Below are 13,668 nucleotides of genomic sequence, written 5' to 3' on the forward strand. Positions count from 1 at the left end.
AATACTGTATGTTCTCACTCATAAATGGGAGCTAAGTGTACACAAAGGCAAAATGGACTATGGAGACATGGACAGGAAAGGGTAGAAGGGAGAGAAAGGGACAAAAAGTATATATTGGGTGAAAATTACACTACTTGATGACAGGTGCTCTAAAATCTCAGACTTCACCACTATATAATTCATTCATGTAACCAAAAACCACTTGTACACCAAAAGCTACTGAAAAAAAATATTTAAAAAGAGAGAATGGGACACAAAAAATATGATGATGGCTGAAAACATTTCCATTTTTTGTAGAAGACATAAATTTCCAGATCTTAGAAGTTCAGTGAATACCAAGCAGAGAAAAATACAATGAAAATAGTACTAGGGCACATCATAGTTAAACTATTAGAAACCAAATATAAAGAAAAACTCTGGAAAGCAGCCAGAGAAAAACTGCATGTTACAAGCAAGGGAAGAATGATTTGAAGCATCACTGACTTCTCATCAGAAACTATAAAGGCCAGAAATCACTGGAATAACATCTTTAAAGTGCTTGAAAAAAGCCAGTCAATCCAGAATGCTATGTTCAGTGAATATATCCTTCAATGATGAAGACAAACTGAAGGCATTTTTAGATTTAAAAAAAAAAAAAACAAACCTAAGGGAATTCACTGCCAGCAGATCTGTGCTACAAAGAATGCTAAAGGAAGTTGTTCTTCAGAATAGAAACACAGATCTTCAGGGAAGAATAAAAAACACTTGAAATGATACATATGTGGATAAACATTAAATATGATTTTTCTAGTCATTTCTTTGGAATACATATAATTAATCAAAACAAAAATCATTACATTGTATTGTGTGGTTTATAGTATATGCAGATATAATACATTTGATTCTACAGCAAAAGGATGAAGGAAGTAGGTAATGTACTGATTCTTACTTTTTTTTGAGATGGTGTCTCACTCTGTCGCCCAGGCTGGAGTCCAGTGGCGTGATCTCTGCTCACTGAAAACTCCGCCTCCCAAGTGGCTGGGACTACAGGCACCCACCACCACGCCCAGCTAATTTTTATTATTATTATTATTATTATTTTTATTTTTAGTAGAGACGAAGTTTCACCTTGTTAGCCGGGATGATCTGGATCTCCTGACCTCGTGATCCACCGACGTCGGCCTCCCAAAGTGCTGTGATCTTACATTTTATGTGAAATAGTCAAAGTTAACAAAGTACACTATGTACATTGTGGAAATATAAGGATGTATAATTCTAGAGCTACTATTAAAAACACAATGCAAAGTCACAAATTAAAAAGCTCATCTATGTTTTAAAATGTAACTGTAAAAAATCCCAGAAAAATTCAACTTCATGCAATAAGGTGGATGAAAGTCAAGACATCCTGAGCAAAAGAAGCCAAACACAATAATAAACATTCCATGATTCTACTCACATGACATTCTACAACGGACGAACTAACAAACTGGATCTTCAGCAAGAAGAAACTGTTGGTTCTTTGGGTGGAACAACAGGGCGACATGATGGATGACTAACTGGAAAGGGGAAAAAGGGATTTTTCTGAGGTGATGAAAATTTCCAGTATCTATTTTGTATAATGGCTACACATTTGTCAAAACTCATCAAATTGAACACTTAAGATCTGTACACTTTACTGTATGTAACTACACCTCAATTAAAAATTAAGTTGAAAATATATTGACACCAGGCAGGCCTGATGAAAATGTAAGATTGCTAAGTGAATTAATGAGAGACTACCCTAGGTAAGTAAATAATTTGTAATAAAATATTAATCTAATCTATAACCTATGATCAGGCAAAAGCAAATCATTTGTTATTAAAACAGCCAGTCTCCTGCACTTGAAAAAATTCCTGTGTCTATGCTGTTCTTCCTGCTTGAGGAAATCTCTCTCCCGAGCATACTTCTTTTCTGCCAAAATCCTATTCATCTTGAGGTCCTGTATCAGTGAGCATATACTCCAAGCAATTTTCTCTTTTATCTCAACCTTTAACATTATAGCACAGTGTGGCTCCCTTATTCTTCTTATATGCTGTATTTTAAAAATTTCATATGTATTATTTCTTCTAAGGTTAATTTTTCACTAATATCTTTCTCAATTAGTTCCACAGTATTGGCAGTTTCTGTGTGTGTGTGTGTTTTGTTGTTGTTGTTTTTTTGTTTTCTTTTTTTTTTTTTGAGACGAATTCTCGCTCTGTCCCCCAAGCTGGGGTGCAGTGGTGCCAGCTCAGCTCACTACAAGCTCCACCTCCTGGGTTCACACCATTCTCCTGCCTCAGCCTCCCGAGTAACTGGGACTGCAGGAACACGCCACCACGCCCAGATAATTTTTGTATTTTTAGTAGAGATGAGGTTTCACCATGTTGGCCAGGATGGTCTCGATCTCTTTGACCTCGTGATCCGCTCACCTCAGCCTCCCAAAGAGTTGGGATTACAGGAGTGAGCCACTGCGCCTGGCTGGCAATTTCTGTTTTAAAAGCAGCAGTCATTACTACCAGTCTTCCACCATGCCTCATCAATAAGCATTTCTCTCCTGACATGTTTGTTTAGGTTAATGGAATTGTTACAAAACAGCTGACTCTAGCAAGAAACCCCTGAAGACACGGTTCTTGACTCTTCCTTCTTCCTCACATTCCTAGACATTTCTCTTTAACTACATTAGTTCATACTTCTCTTCCAACATAGCAAGTTCCTCCCTAGACTGTAAATTCTCTCTAAACAAAGGGTTATGTTTGTTCATATCTATGTAGCCAATGCAACACAATGCTGACTCATAAATTATTAGTTAATTTTAAAAGTTCTCTTTTTTTTTTTCATTTCTGTCTACTAACTTGGTCTCTCTAATGTATCCAAAACACATAATTTTATTTCTGCTTTGGTTCTTTTGCAATTCTCGGTTCCCTCTGCCTAGAATATTTCATCACAGGAAAAATATTCAAACAGCTCCCTCACTTATTTCATATTCTTGTTTCCTCCATAGTCTGACATTTTAAAATATGTTCATGAGAATGGGGTGTGAGGTGCTGGTGTGGATATATTCCAGGTAGTAAGTAAGCTCTGTAATGCTTGGGACTTGGTTTATTTTTCAACACTCTAGCTCCAAGTTTTAAGAATACAGCCGGGCGCAGGGTCTCACGCCTGTAATCCCAGCACTTTGGGAGGCCGAGGCAGGCGGATCACCTGAGGTCAGGAGTTCCAGACCAGCCTGGCACATGGCGAAACCCTGCCTCTACTAAAAATACAAAAATCAGCCAGGTCTGGTTGCACGGGTCTGTAATCCCATCTACTCTGGAGGCTGAGGCAGGAGAAGCTCTTGAACTCAGGAGGCGGAGGTTGCAGTAAGCTGAGATCGTGCCACTGCACTCAAGCTTAGGTGACAAAACGAGACTCTGTCTCAAATAAATAAATAGAATTTTAAAATAAAATAAAATACATCTGGTATAATGTAGGTGCTCAGTTATTTCTTAAATAAATGATCTTTTAAATAATTAGCTGATTAATTAAGAATTCCCCATTCCCACCTATGCAATTACTTCAGCATGTCAGGCACTTCTTAATTCTTCCTTATGTTTTATGAGGAATAATAGAAAGGGCTCTTAATTTGTATATCCATGAGCCAAATTCTACTGCTTAACGCAACTTCTGCAGTCCACATCATCTTCTATAGGGCTGGGAATTTGACTTTTATAAATGTTAAATCAAATTATAATAATCTTCTATTTTAACATTTGTTAAAGTTTTCTAATATCCATGAGATCATTCAAGTATTTTTTGGGGGGGAATAGATTGCTCTTCAAAACATATTTCCAGCCTCATTCTCCAGCTATGATAATCACAGGAATATTCTATGACATAGCCACATTAGACATTTTGCTATCCTGAATGTATGGTTTTATTTATGCTTAGGAACTTTCCCACCAGATGCTATTTGTATCTGGAAGTGCCATTATCTTCTTACTACAGATTTTCTGATATCAATAATGTAATGTCCTTGATTCTATGATGGTAAGTCAAATACAATGCAGATATTAATATAACAGTACAGTTTTATCGTACATTTAGGCAAAACTTGAGGTCATAAGGGGATAACAGGGGCCTCAGTGTTCAAGATTAGAAAGGATCATAAACGCAGAAATTCAGAAACTTTAAACAATGGCAACATAGATTTCAAATAAGCTGACACCAAAGTAATGATGTTTTAAAAATTTTTGTTTTTATTTTTATTTCTTTTAATTAACTCAATGTCTCATGGTTTGTAAGGATAGTCAAAAAATAAATTTTATCCAGAAATAAAGCCGAAGTTTGTTTTATATACCTTGATATTTATTGAATACATAATGATTTAAAGTTTTCATAGAAATCCTTACCGGGATTTTAAATTACATAAAATTTTTTTGTGATTAAGTAACAAAATACTTGTTACATCTTAAGAAAAATTTTTCAATTGAAAAATAATGATTGCCATAGACTGGAGTTCTAATCATCAGTTTACATCCAAATTTTGCATATTTTGTATTCTTTTTATTAAAAGTTCTATAAAAAGTCGGCAGGTATATGAAAGAGAAAATAGAACCTTACTACTGCAAAAAATATCAGTTTAGTGGCCTTAATCTGCCATCTTGTGGTGTAATAGCTTCATCTCACATTTTACACATTCTCTAGGCATTTCAAAATATTTTCTTAAATATATAGAGTAAGTATAAAGGTTGGCTTTATTTTTCTACATTTGATTTTTTAAAATACTTGAATATATCAATTTTATTGTTTCTCTATGCACACATTTACTTGTTACTGAAAATGGAAAAAAAAAACACATGGAAGACTTCTTTTAATACAATTCAAATTTTTGAAAGTCAGAAAATCAAATTATTATGCTCTTGCAAACTACCCAATGTTTTCTTTCCCCAAGTTACTTTGTTACACATTCTTGATGTTGGGTTACATTTCGCTGATTTCAGCCTTCTAAGACACACAGGAACACTTAGGACCTATTGATGCTTCTTTGGGTCAAATCAAAGAGTGGAGCTAAAGTATATCAAAGTTATTCAAATACATTCAAACTATACAGATCCCTTATGAATTACTGGTATCACAGTAGAAAGGAAAAGATATGTGAAGAAAAATACACAAAAGAACTCATTATCAAAATTATTGTTATAGTCTGTAATAGTATAGAGTAGCTTTCTCAACTGCTGAATAATATTACCAGCAAGAGTAAAAAGTACAATAAAAAAAATGATGGTTGAATCTGCTCAGTGTCATAATTCCCTATTCTAGCATTCTCAGAAGGATCCCACCTAGTGCATGCAGAAAGTGCAGCCACATCTGAATGGTTCCCTTCTCAATTCAGTCTGAACTCCTCTAAGTCCAGTGTCTGTTAGTTCTCTTTGAAGCTGAGAAAATCTGTGTACTAACAGGTATCAATTTTACCACCCTTTCTTTCTGCACAGATAACTGTGTTCTCCTGTTGTTGAGGTAAACCTTCTGACAGATGAAGATGAGTTGGGAATTTGATACCAGGATCGAGAGTCAAGTTACTACGGTTCTTTATCGACATGTTGGAGCAGAAGTTATGAGAGTCCTCTGAATCATCCTGAGAATTTTTTTTAGTAAGCATTTGAAAAGATTCTGGGATCAAGGGTGGGTTAAGCTTTGTGATGGTTTCATAGATGGTCTAGTCACAGCACTATGCTTCTTCTGGATCTTTGGGTCTCAACACAAGGTGATATTAGACTCTCAAATTGGCACCAGGTAGTCTGGAAAGAACTGTGTAGCCCAGAAATAACTTGAAAACCCAAACTGTAACAAATGTTAGTGAAAGAACTAAACTCTGATTTTTTTTTTTTTTTTACACTTAAGTATTTTTCTAAGCTAATACTATCTTAACCGGTGTTGTATGTTGAATTTTAGTGCCCAACATTTGGCCATTTGGATTTGTTCATTGGTAAATCTTTTTTAATATTATTATCTTGTCTCTCTTTAAACAAATCTTTCAAATTTTCAAATTATTTTGGAGGTGAATTTTTAAAAATACCATCATATAGATTCCTTTGTCTTGATGGTGTTTGTTACAATGTTGTTGGCCCAGCTGCTCTTTGATTAGTATTTGGGAGTTAAATATAAAAGTAAATACAAAATAATTTTTAGATGGAAAATCACATTAAAAGCATACTGGGAAATAAGAGTTAATATCACATGGCCAGGGGTTAAAGTATGTTTTTATATTTTCTTTAAAAATGTAAATGCACATTTTTACCACTAAGACATACTAATTGTTTCCTCAATAAGCCAAAACAGAAAAAAACAACTGTTTCTTGTTTTATATGGGAATAAATGTATTTTGGCTTCAAATCATGACCTCAATAATCTAAAATATAGAAATCTGAAGTCAACATTTCACTGTGATCAAAAAGTTTAGCCTTTAAGTAATTGTTGCAGAAAAACAAATTTACTCATTTACCTTTATTTGTTAATATCTTATTATAAACATTAGCTAAGAATGCAATTATAGAGTGAACATAAACATAGCTCTTTTATAATTTTAAAGTTATGCTAAAATATTTTAGCAATAATATAATCATATGAGCAAATAAGGATCCATACATCATTTCTAGGAAGAAGGATTGATTGAGTATTTTTAAAATGCCTGCTTTGGGGAGTGGCAACAGGGAAATAGTAGAGTGGGAAGCTCTGAATTCCTGTGTTTCATCAGAAACATAATAAAAAATCAGAAACATTGAAAACTCTGTCTTAAGTTTGTAAAACAGTCAAAGTCTTATAGCAGTAAGTGAATGCAGAGTAAATAAAAGTCAGGTAAAAATTCCCCTGGAATGCAAGGAAATCGTAGCCAAAACAAGCTAAACCTAGAATAATCAAAATAGCAAATCCTGGGGAAAGGGAATATCTGATTACCAGAGTTAGTCCATTAAAATTTAGAAATGTCCAGTTTTCAACCAAAAAATAATAAAGCCATACAAAGAAACCAGAAAGTACTGGACACTCAAGAAAAAAGTAATTCACAGAAGTAGGCCCTGAAGAGGCACAAACATTAGACTTTCTATACAAAGACTTTAAATCAAATGTTTTAAAATCATTCAAAGTGCTCAAGAAAAGTATAGAGAAGAACAAAAGGAAAACAGCAAAATAATACATGTGATAACAATATCAAAATAAAGATATAAATTATATAAAGGATCCAAGTAGAATTTCTGGCGCAGACAAGAAAAGTATAATATACTTCTCTCTAGAGATGTATAATAACTGAAACACAAACTTTGCAAGAGAGTTTCAACAGCAGAATGAGAAATCAGGAAAAATAATCAGTGAACTTAAAGAGAGGCAATAGTATTTTTGCAGTGTGAGAAACAGAAAGAAAAAAGATTTTTTAAAAAATGAACTGATCATAAGACACCTGTGGAACATTATAAAGAAGGCCAATGTATTCATTATGGGAGTCCCAGAAAGAAGACTATGAGAAAATAAGGTGGACAGACTATTTTAAGAAAATTTAATCTGTTCTTGAAATAAAAAAAAAATAAAATAAATAAAATAAAACAACCCATAATTTACTACTTAGAAAAAAAAAAAAAGAAATAATGGCTATTTCCCAAATTTAATGAAGAACATGAAACTACACATTACAAACGTTCAGCAAATTTCAGGCAAAATACAGTCAAATCATTGAAAACTAAACACAGAAAAAGCTTAAAAACAACATGAGAGAAGTCACAAAATATTTTTGAAATAATTAGCCGCAGATTTGTTATTGGAAACAATGGAGGACAGAGGCAGTGGGCTGATATAAAATACTGTAAATAGTCTGGGGTTTGGGGTAACAAAACTGTCATCCTAGAATTCTACATACAGCAAAATTGTCCTTCAAGTATTAAAAAAAAAATTGTTAAGGGAACTTGTTACTAATAGACTTACCTTACAAGAAATGCTAAAGGGAATTCATCTAGTTGAAATAAAAGGACCCCAGACAGTGGTTTGAAGCAATATGAGGAAATTAAGAACATTGGTGTAGGTAGCTATGCAGGTAAGTAAAAAAGCCAACCTCGTATTTTTGTTTGTACCTCTTCATAGTTTTCCTATGTGATTTAAAAGACACACGCATAAAATGATAACTGAAAATATATATAATAGGCATACAATTCAAAAAGAGGTAACTTTTATAAGATTGTTAAGAGAGTGGCAGAATGTATGAAAAATAAAACATTATTCATTTGTCTGCTGTGTATGAAAGAAACACTTTAGATGCAAAGACACAACAAAGTTTTAAGTAAAATAATGAAAACATACAGTCTATATTAAGAGTTACTACAAAAGACTTGGAATGACTATATTAATATCAGATAAAATAGATTTCCAATAAAATACCTTTCCAAAAGAAAAATATATATGTTGTTGGAAGTTTCAATATAAAATAATTTTAAATGTATACATGCCAAACAATAGAGGCAAAATATATAAAGCAAAAATTGAAAGAATTAAAATGGAAAATAAATAATTCTACAATAATAGTTGGAGACTTCAATACATGACTTTACCATTCAATGCAGAAAGTACAGTCTCTTCCACAAATGGTGCCGGTAAAATGGGATATTTTCATGTAAATTATTGAAGTCAATCCCTTACCTTATACCACATAAAAAAAGTTAAGTCACAACAGATAAAACACCTAAATTTAAGTGTCAATATTACAAATATCTTTAAAAAATGAGGGCAAATCTGCATGGCGGTGGATTTGGCAATAGTTTTAAAATATAATACTAAAAATATAAGCAACAAAAGATAAAATTGGCATATTGGACTTCATTAAATTAAAAAAAAAACTTGTGTATCAAAGACACTATAAAGAAAGTAAAAACCACCCACAGAAAGGGAAAGAATATTTGTAAACTAAATATATGACAAGAAGTTAATATCCAGAATTTGTGAAGGATTTCTACAACTCAACAAGACAAAGAACCTAATCAACAAAACAAAGGACTTCTATAGACATTTCTCCATAGGAGATTGATTAATGGGCCGGGCATGGTAGCTCATGCCTGTAATCCCTGTGATTTGGGAGGCCGACGTGGACAAATCACGAGGTCAGGAGTTCGAGACCAGCCTGGCCAACATGTTGAAATCTCATCTCTACTAAAAATACAAAAAATTAGCCAGGCATGGTGGCAGGTGCTGTAATCCCAGCTACTCAGGAGGCTGAGACAGGAGAATCACTTGAACCTGGGAGGCAGAAGTTGCAGTGAGCCGAGATGGCACCATAGCACTCCAGCCCAAGCAACAGAGTAAGACTCCATCTCAAAAACAAAACAAACAAACAAACACACACACACAGATTGATTTATGGTCAATGGGCACATGAAAAGAATGCTCAAGAAATAGAAAATAGAAAACATGTAAACCAAAATCATACCACTTCAAAAATTCTGTGATGGCTATAATCAGGAAGATGAAAAATAACAAACGTTAGCAAGGATGTGGGGAAATTGGAACTTTTGTACATTGTAGGTGGAAATGTGAAATGATTTAGCTGCTGTAGAAATGTTTGGTTGTTTCTCCAAAAATTAGACATAAGATTACTATATGACTGGCAATTTCCCTCCTAGGTGTATATCTGAAAGAATTAAAATTCGGGACTCAAACAAATATATGCATACCAATATTTTAGCAGTATTATTCACAATAGTTAAAAGGTAGCAATAATACAAGTATCTATAAATAGATGAATAAATAAAATGGGGTATATATTACAATGGAATATTATTCAATCATCAGAAGGAATGAAGTATTGATGTATCCTACAACATGGTTGAACCTGGAAAACAATATACTAAGTGAAATCAACCAAACATAAAGAAGCATACATTTTAGATGAACGAACATGTATGTGAAGTATCTAGAATAGGAAAATTCAGAGAGACATAATATAGACTAGAAGTTATCAAGGGCTGGAGTTAAAAGGAATTGGGAAGTTGTTGCCTAATGAGTATAGTAGAGGATTTCTGTTTGGGTTGATAACAAATTTTGGAACTAGATAGTGGTGATGGTTGTACAACATTGTGAATGAAATTCATGGCAGTAAATTGTACATATAAAAATATTAAAATAACAAATGTTATGCTGTATTTTACCACAATAAAAATATAGTTTAAAAAAGAAAATGTCTGTTTTTATAACTGATTTAATGATTACTAACATTAAGAAGAAAGGTAGAAAAAACTTTCCATTGATTTCTGTCACTCTTTTCTTTCGGTTTTTCTGCTTCCTTACTTCATAGTTTTATTCACTGTCCAATTTCCTTCAAAGTAAAAATAATGACAGTCATGACCCCAAATTGAGTCCTTATACTTTTCTAGCTACTACTTATTTTTTTCTTTTTAATATCAAAGATAATTTGTTGTGTATATACTAATAACTCCCCAATATTTATTTCCAACTTTGATCATTCTTCTAGATTCCAGATGTAAGTTTCCAGTTGATTGGTACGGAATTTAACCTTGTATTTTTATGAAAATTTCTAAATTGTCATCTCTATTCTTTACTTTTCTATCTTCTGGTGACATTCTGTGAGTAGTCAGTTAATAATGAAACAAATAATATAACATATATTATCCCAAGTACTGCTGATTTTCCACCTCTCTTTGCTATATTGGCCTATGTACAAACAGAATTTTTCTAACTATAAGTTTTTCTCCATTGACTGAATAAGACTCTCACTTTACCTTTAGCCCTCATTCAATCTTGAACAACACGTATTTCCAACCACACCAAACTTCGCGTACTCTTGCTAAATATTCTCATATATTCTTTTGCTCTTCTTGTTTTGTGGGCCTCTAATAATTCAGCCTCTCCAATTTTTATTATAGTTTAATTCATGCTAAACCCCTTTTATAAGTTTAAAATTCTCCTTGTAGTTCTCCCTGAAATTTCTCAAAAACTATATTTTACTTTTATTTTCCAATTATGTGATTGTGTCATTTAGTCCTGTGAGTGGGATTTTTGTCATTCCTATTTTTGTTTTCATGCATGAATATCACCCATTTGATTCAGGAAGCAAATGATAGTAAAGGCCAGACACTATATAAAAGTAGGTAAAATATTCTATGTTTTGCCATATGGTTTTCTGTATTATTTTTATAAGACTTATCTAGACATAATCAGTTATTTAAAAGACAAAGATATGCAGAGAACTATGGGAAGAGAAAAGTCAGTGTTTCTAGGGAGCAAGATATCATGATAGTTGTAACACCTTGTATTAACAAAGAGGGTATACTTGTAGGTTAAATGTAAAGCACAAAAGACACTTACTTTCATTCTGACCAAAGTCTCCTTATGTCATAATTATCCTTGATTTTTTTGCAGGATTTCTTGTTTTCACACTTACTTTCAGTTGTCATAAAATAGAAACTTCTTTGAATTTCATTTACCTCAGTAGTAATTTTAAATATCACCAGTAGATGCCATCTTTCGATACAAAATGAAAAAGAACTATATGTTTCATAACTTGAAAGTATTAGAAGATGATAGGTATTTAGAAAGGTAGATCAATAGACAGATGCCAGATAAATGATGGATAGGAGGAGGACAGATGGAATAACAGATAATTACAAGAATTGATATTTACGGGTACACTTCCACATGGTAGGTCCTTAAGAAATATGTGTTGAGTGAATGAATAACTTAATTGATGATGTTAGGGATTGACAAATTAGATTGAAACTAGACAAGCAGGCCAACAGGCCCCAGAAATGGTCAGAAAATAAGGTAGTTTTAGGGGATCAGGTAAAAGGAAAAACAGGGCATTAAAAAATTAGAATTAATAGTTGGAGGTGGATCAGAGTAAGTTTGCAACAACTCTAGAATACCGGCCATCATGCAGAAGTTTACAGTGATGGTTAAAATTGGTTGAAGGCGTTTTGAAAAGCCCTTTCATCTTATTCAGGTAGATAAGTCGTTGCCTGAATCTAGTCATAGTATCTGAGATGGAGTTTCAGAATATACGAGGAACAAGAATCTTAGTCTTCATCTCTGGGAAAATTGTACCCAAATTGGAAGCGATTTAAAGATACGTGACAAGACTCAAAAGACAGAGTAGAATTACCTAGCAATGTCCAGAACATTGGAAGTATTCTTTTTCACAGTTGTGTAACACATTTACACTAAGAGATTATTCTACTGCCCAACTGTATTGATATTCACTTATATTCTCTCATGGGATGCTAAACTGCACATGGTTTTACTACAGTTTTATTAATTTTAGTATTTATTTTAACCTTACCCACAGAGATTACCATTTCAATCTAGGCTGGATATTCAAAATAAGTGAATAGTTGCCAGTGTTATAACACTTCATATAAGAATCAAATAATTTGCATATACATGTATATGTGTGTACATATATACACACATATACATATATATCTGATAGCATTTCTTAGTTTACTTTTATAGGGAATATACCAGATTATGCAGTAAAAAATAACTACTTTTGTTAGTTTACCTAAATTAAATAACTTTTTGTTTATTCCAATACACAAATTATCAACAAATAGATATATCATTTATAACCAATTCAGAATTTTAAAATATTGTAGCACTATTACTATTTTTAAACAATGCTGAATATGAACTCCTTATAAAACATTCAGAACTCCCACAATACATGTCATTTATAAAAGATGATTCATGGTTGGGTGTGGTGTCTCATGCCTGTAATCCTAGCACTTTGGGAGGTCACGGTGGCTGGATTACCTGAGGTCAGGAGTTTGAGACCAGCCTGGCCAACATGGTGAAACCCTGTCTCTACTAAAAATACAAAAATTAGCTGGGTGTGGTGGCGAACACCTGTAATCCTAGCTACTATGGAGGCTGAGGCGGGAGAATAGCTTGAACCAGGGGAGGCAAAGGTTGTAGTGAGCCAAGATTGTGCCACTTCACACCAGCCTGGGCAACAGAGGGCGACTCCATCTCAAAAAAAAAAAAAAAAAAAAAAAAAAAAAAAAAAGACTCATTAATAATTTGTTTGGGATTAAAGGTGAACATTATTACATTATTGTTTCTCAGATAATATGTACAGGGGAAATAAGTCTGAATACATAATATTTTATGCAAAACAAGATCTATCTATGTCTCCCTTCTTCTGAGTAGTAAAAAGTTAATGTTAATATATTTGGATCTCCCCCATCACATAGCTGGGGTTGAGTCTAAGTTCTTGGGGATACATAATGTAGAGAACTTAAGGACTAGTTGTATGATCTTCGATGTCTCTTCTAACCTGTGATAGCATCTCTGGAGACATTTTGAGTTGTTCTAATATCTTACCCTAGCTGTATGCAAGTCACTATTGTATTTTCTCACATTCTTACCTTTTCTCTAATCTGGCTAAAAATTAACTGCTTTCAGAGTTCTCTGTGGTTCCCAAGTTATATCTGTCTATTTTTGAAAAAGCACACCATATTCCGTGGGATTGTTTAGGACACTTTAGGATTTCTGTCCTACTATTTAAATGTCCTGGCAACATGTTAATTCTCCAGGTCATGCTCAGGCGAGTCTGATTTCATCATTGATATGAGATATGATATGCCCTTTATACTCTAGGGCTTTGCCACCACTTCACACTCTATTTAGGAGTAATATTTCCC

The 13,668-nt window shown here is 33.3% G+C and overlaps 1 protein-coding gene and 1 long non-coding RNA gene across 5 annotated transcripts in view; both read right to left on the bottom strand.

Moving 5' to 3' along the window:
* The window catches only part of LOC139358615 (BTB/POZ domain-containing protein KCTD5-like), a 123,413-nt gene that overhangs the window by 72,530 nt on the left and 37,215 nt on the right, over positions 1-13,668 (bottom strand). For 3 of the 4 annotated variants that reach the window (XR_011613799.1, XM_071079841.1, XM_071079843.1), the window contains one exon: positions 1,436-1,531. The exons of the other annotated variant lie outside the window; for it this stretch is intronic. The gene's annotated coding sequence lies outside the window, so the exon portion shown is untranslated. The remainder of the gene's footprint in view (positions 1-1,435; positions 1,532-13,668) is intronic. 4 annotated transcript variants of the gene reach the window in all.
* LOC139358616 (uncharacterized) lies at positions 8,030-11,440 on the bottom strand. The gene is made up of 3 exons (XR_011613800.1): positions 11,336-11,440; positions 10,224-10,325; positions 8,030-8,109 (listed from the first exon to the last, which is right to left on the bottom strand). It is a non-coding gene; the product is annotated as an uncharacterized lncRNA (long non-coding RNA).

The sequence above is a fragment of the Macaca nemestrina genome, chromosome 15, assembly GCF_043159975.1.
Source record: "Macaca nemestrina isolate mMacNem1 chromosome 15, mMacNem.hap1, whole genome shotgun sequence".
Taxonomy (NCBI): Eukaryota; Metazoa; Chordata; class Mammalia; order Primates; family Cercopithecidae; genus Macaca; species Macaca nemestrina.